The sequence below is a fragment of the Pseudopodoces humilis genome, chromosome 19 (assembly GCF_049639895.1).
Source record: "Pseudopodoces humilis isolate 2021_Gansu_Grassland_sample_001 chromosome 19, ASM4963989v1, whole genome shotgun sequence".
NCBI lineage: Eukaryota > Metazoa > Chordata > Aves > Passeriformes > Paridae > Pseudopodoces > Pseudopodoces humilis.
This window is the reverse complement of record NC_142218.1, coordinates 14,459,557-14,465,556: the sequence shown is the minus strand read 5'-3', so window position 1 is coordinate 14,465,556 and position 6,000 is coordinate 14,459,557.

Sequence of the window (6,000 nt, the reverse complement as noted above, 5' to 3'; positions counted from 1 at the left end):
TGTGCACAATAAACTGCCTCTGTTGCAGAGTGTTTCCCATTATGTCCCTTTAAGACTTCCCTCAGTTTCCAGGGATTTTCTTTCCAGACTGGAAACCCTTTAGGTACAATGGAGAATTTCTTTTATAGTCCCAAATTCTTTCCCTTAAATGGGGAAAAAAAAAAATCTATCAGGTTCCTTGGCACAGATTCATAACAAATGTTGAAAAGTGCAAGAAGAACGGAGATAGATAGTGCTTGTGCTACTGAGAGCCCAGGAGCTTGGAAATACTGGAATGACAGGGGGAAATACTGGAAGCAGACAGCAAAACATGATCCAAGAATGAACCGTAAAGAAAGATAAGGAGCTGAAATTTTCATCTGGTCTAAACTTTTTTGGATGCATTTTGAAGTCCTGGGAGTGCCCCAAATCCCCTCGTTCCCTGGCTTCCCTCCCTGCTGCTGCCTGGAGGGGCTGGCAGAGCTGTGCCCCTGCTCACCTGGCACCACTCTGCCAACAGCTCCTGCGGGAGGAGGGCAGGAGGGCACGCCTTGGTTATCAGAGGAGCTTCTGGTTCAGGTTCCCACAAAGCACCACCCCCCCTGGCTCCAGCTTTCTGCCTTTCTCAGGATGTGCATTTCCTCCCGTGCATCCGTTCAGTCTCTCCTGTGCTCACTGACCACAGGCACTGATCCCTGGCTCCTCTTCCCAAGGATGGCTCCATCAGACCCAGCTCTCCTCTCTTCTCCATGAGGATGACTCTGGGGGGCACTGGAAGCTACAGGAGCACCAGCCTGTTCCCCCAGATGTGTAAAACGTCACCTCCAGGCTGTGCCTGTCTTGTTCACATCAGGTTTGAGACCAAATACAATTGCTCCAGGAAGGAAAAATACACAGGCCTTTCTGCTGGTTGAGGAATGAAAAGCCCCCAGTGGGTCGATTTGTCCATGTCACCCATCTGCTTGGGAACTTGCAGAAGGATCTGAGAAATTTTCTCCTACCTATCAACGCTGTAGGCCAAATGCTTGGGGCCCCAGGTCCTGTCCTACCCTGGAGGGGCCAGCGGCAGCAGGACTCCCCCAGCCCCTGTGCCCATGGAGGGCTGGGGGACGTTTCCTCCTCTTGCTTCCACTCTTTGGGCAGGGCTGGCTCCGAGGAAGCAGCAGTGCCTGTAAACCAACATTTACCTTTAAGCACCAAGCAATTGTGCTTGCTGTGTTATTGAGCAGCTGTGGATCTGTGGCTTTGGTGAGAGCTGCACATGGAGATGAGAATGAAGCTGATGGGAGTATCCAACAGGTGGAACTTTTTATGCCTCACCTTTTATGAGAAACTGGTAGAAAATAGGCAGGCCTTGAAAAAAGTTTCACAAGAGCAGCCCCTCTTGGCAGCTCTGATCTGAATTGCCCTAAGCCTTGAATAACCACTCTCCTTCTCCCCTCCTTTGTGCCATTCCAGCGATAAAAGCTGGAGCTGCTTTGGGATCGGGAAGCCTAACACCAATGGCTGCGAAGGGACATGGCAAGGAGGGAGACAAACTGAATTTCAAGCAACTACTTAATGTTCCTTCCACTGCTGGGAAAGCCCAGCTTCCCTGGGAGCAAGGCACGGGGGAAAGGCCGGGCATCTCCTGCCACCAGTGGGGTGGCTCCTCGATGGGGACAGCTTTGACCTCAGTGACATCCAGTCACAGCACAGGAATAGCACAAATTATCTTTGGGAAGGGCCACTTCCAGCCTTTTTTGGGTTGTTTTTCATCTGTAACTTGTCTTTAATAAACTACATTTTAATTTGGAGGCTTATGAAAATCATTTGGAAGCTTATCTAACAGTCTGTTCTCCTCCCCTGTTTTTCCCCAAGTGCTTGTGGCTTGATGCAGAAGGCTGCAAAAAGCCTTTCTTGAAGGCTGTCTGGGTTTAAACTTCTTCACATGGTCCAGCTCTGCTCTGCATGAATTTTAATGAGCACTTCCGAAGTGCCCTTTTCGCTGCAGGCGCGAGTTCTGCAGGGGAGCAGGACCCAGGGCTGGCAAACCGGACGGGACAAAGGGGATGTAGGAACGCAAACTGAGAACCTGAAACACATTCCAAAACCACGGGCGGGAGCGGGGTGATGCGGGCACGGCTCGGAGGGGCTGCGGGGCTGGGTTCCCGGGCAGCAGGGCTGGGGAAAACCAGCAAGGGAGCAAGGAGTTACCTGAGGCTGACCGGGAGCAAAACTGGAGAACGGAGCCGTCTGAAGATCACAGGTTTGGATGCTTGTCTGGCCCCTCTTTAGGGTGCCGTGACATTTTCCTTTCCCCTTGGGATCTGCAGCCTGAGACCCCTCCTAAAGGCTGTTCTGTGCGCTGCATCTTCCAGGGCATTTCTTAGTGTCCACTCGGTTTTTCGAACAGCACCAGCTGGAAAAGGTCAGAAAACAGCAGATTTTTTTTGTTGTTTTTTTTAGAAATAGCCCAGCAGTGAGGACTTGTCCCGAGAGCAGAGACCCCTGCCCAAGTCCTCCAGCTCAATGCCCTCCCTGTCCTCAGCTGCTTTTGATTTTGGGCACCAAAATTCCCAACAGCGTTGAAACAAAACCTTTACCCCAGCACCTGACCCAGCCATCCCCTGACCTGCTGAGACTCATTTTCTAGCATGACTAAACATCTAAAAAGGTCAACAGCTAAGAAATCTCTATCCTCTCTGAATTCCAGCATTGGTGTGCTCTAAAGAGCATTTTTCTGTCCAAACTCCTCATTATAACACAGAATTCTGGTGAACATGTTGTTTTCTGGGAAAAGCAGTTGCAGTGCAGCTCTTCAGTAAAGCACACGAGGCTCATTCTCTGCAAAGGGCAAAGGATGTGGCAGGGCAGCCCTTGAAACCCTGCACTCCTGCCAGCTCTGGAGGGGCTCAGCAGATCCCACCCCTCCAAGGAGGACAGAAATTCCTCTTGTCTGGCTTGCAGCAGATGAAAAGGTGGCTCTGGCCGAGCCCCCGTGGCTCTGCAGGGCTGAGGGCCCTTCCAAGCTCTGCAGGCTGGGGAGGAGAAGGTGCCGAGGGAAGGGCAGGAGAGAGCCCAGGGTAGGAAGCAGAGCTGAGAGCCCAAGCTCAGGCAGCCCTTCCCTGGCAGTGGTACCCAGGGACAGGGACACCCAGCCCAGGCAGCACCCAGCACTCAGCCCTGCAGCCAGGGCTGTGTTACACAAATAAACTCACCTCTAGTTCAGGTGGGACCTGGTCACAGCCTGCACTGACTGCAGCCCTCCTGTCCCCATGTCCTCCCTGTTGCTCAGGCTGAAGCTTCTCACCACCCCCATTCCCCGTGGCCCCTGGCACAGCGAGGTTCTTCCCTTCTCCCAGCCTTTGTGTTCTGCCATTCCAACACCAACACCAAGATTCCTCAGAATTGTCATAATAGAGATTTTTATTTTAGAAGAGTTATCAGCTACCTACTTTTGTCTTTTTCTATTCATTAAATATTAACAACATAATTAACAACAGCCAATGTAATGCAAAATTTAAAGCTGTAAAGCTGCATTAAATCAGGAAATCCCAGCAAACTCTCAAGCTTGACAATAACCATCATGTTTGAAAAGCAAGCAGCCATTTCAGTATTTCACAGCTGTTCTCCAAGATCATTTGATGGCCTTTCCAGTTCAATCTTAGCCTGCATTGTTAACTGACCTCCCCTCTCCTGTTGCTCTGCAGAAGGAGGCAGGGCCCCAGCGATGAGGGCTGGGGAAGGCTGCTGAGGGCTGCCCCAGCCCAGCTCTGCCCTGGGCATCGCCACAGCCCAGGAAAAGAGGTGAAGACCCGAGCCCAGCCCAGCAGCCACTCTGCCATCCTCCTCATGGCTCCTCTTCAGGCTCTTTTTCCCTTGCACGTAAAGAGCGAGGGTGGTTCTTCATCAAAATCAAAGAGGTTAATTAATTTCCTCTGCTCAGCAACACATCAAAGCCCCCTCCTGAGGCCCGGTGGGTGTGCAGGTGGTCTCTGCCTGCCTTGCCCAGACCAATCCCTTTCATTTGGGAAGGGCTGTGCAGGGGGCAGAGGAAGCCAGCAGCAATCCAGCTCTTCTGATTAGCCAGGACAACACAAGCTCCATGCCAGGAGATCCATAAAGCAGCTACAGTTCCTTCCTAGCCTGAAGCTATTGGTCCTGCAGGGGTGGTTTTCAGCTTTCTGCAGTAAAAGTCCCGATAAAATGTGAATTTTGGGCTGCTACCCGTGGCTGCACAAAGCCTTCCTGCTTCCGAAGGAGAGGACGAGGGGAGATGGATGGCAGCAGTGTGGGGGCTGATGTGGGCTGAGTGAATCTCAGGGGCTGTGGCTTCGGGGAATGTGCCTCCTCTGGGAGTGAATGCCCATGGTGCTGGCAGCTGCTTTTCCATTTAAAGCAGCTAATAGTCCCCAGAACTCCTGCAGACAAGGGAATTCAATCAGATGCATTGGAAAGCATCAGACTCAAAAGTGTGAACTCAGGTCTCAGAGTATCTGTCCTTTATGCATCTTCCTTTGTGGATTTCGATTTACTAAACCAAAAAAGAACAGTTCAGTTTTGGGGAAAAAAAACCAAAAAAAAGACTAAAACTAGAGTTTCCCTGTGGAAAAAGTTTAATTAGGATAGGAACAAGCACAAACAAGCAGCATTTTGTCTGGGGAACCACCCAGGATCTTCAGTGGTTTGCTTTACAAGTCTTTGCAGTGCAATTTGAAGCCAAACCTCCCAATCATTTGCTTAATCAGGGGAAATGTGATGCTCCAGCCCTAATATGGACTAAAGTACATTTCAGGGGGGTGACTTTGTAGATACAAACAAATCCTTTAGCCTGCTCACAGTTTCCAGGTTTGAATTCAGTGTTCCTGGATCCTGAAGAAGCCCCTCAAAGAGAGGGGGGGCTGTCTCAGCACCGAGCAGCTGGAAAGCTGCAGCAGAGAGGAGATGGAGCTTCCAGGCAGTGCCTGCAGGAGGGCACCTGGAAACACTCACAGTCACACACCCAAGCAAGCCCCAGCCCTTCAATGCCTCTGTGGCACTGAAATGGGTCCATGTGCAAAGTTAATTGCAAGTTTCAACCTCTAGATTCTGACTTGTTTCCCTTGAAACTCATCTCCAGGACGAGCTCTCCAGTGTTCAGCTATGGGGAATGAGTGTGGAGCACACGCAGCCCCTGGTGCCCTCTGACACAGCCTCAAAGCTGCAGCCCCACAGGTACAAAACTGACACAGGGGTGGGGCAGAGCACACCTTCTACCTATTCATCATCCCAAGGCACTGATCAGTTCATTGGTTGGGTTAAAAAGTAACAATTCTCAACAAACAGAGAAGTGGGAGATGACAGCCAGGTGATGGAGAGCAAGTCCCTGCTGTTTCACTCAATGTTCAATTGATATTGAACCCTGATGTCCTTTTCCGGGCTGTGATATCCCAAAGCAGTATCTTTCCTTGTTAAACCCCAAGATTTATGACCTAATGTCTTTCAAATCTGGTTCAGAAGAGGTGAACAGAAGGAAAACGCATCTGAAGGGATAAAGGAGCCGGGGTGGAAGAGCTGCCTCCTATTGCTGCATTCGGGAGATGCCTGCCTGACCTGCCCAAGCTGTTCTGTATTCAGTTACCTGTAACTTTGCCAAAGTTAAAAATGCTCAGGTTGAAATTTTCCATCATTTGTTGGTCTCTAGAAGGAATGAAAGGCCATCTCAGGAAAGTTAGCTACTTTCAGTGACTCAACCAGGAGAAAATTACACAATATTAAGAGGGATAAGATACTATTGGAGATGGTAAAGAATAAGAGATTCATCTGACATTTGCAGGTTGCACTTCTCTGTGGATTAACAAGGGAATGGAATTAGGATTTTATGAGAAAACCTTAATTTTACCATTTCATACCAATGGGCAGCTTTGTTTTGCAATCCAAGTATTCTTCTTACAAACTAACAGAATGAAATTATTTCAAATACACCACCATAATGAAATCAACACAGTAGGACCAGGATTCTGGGTGATCTCCCACTATATTGCACCAATAAATAATTCC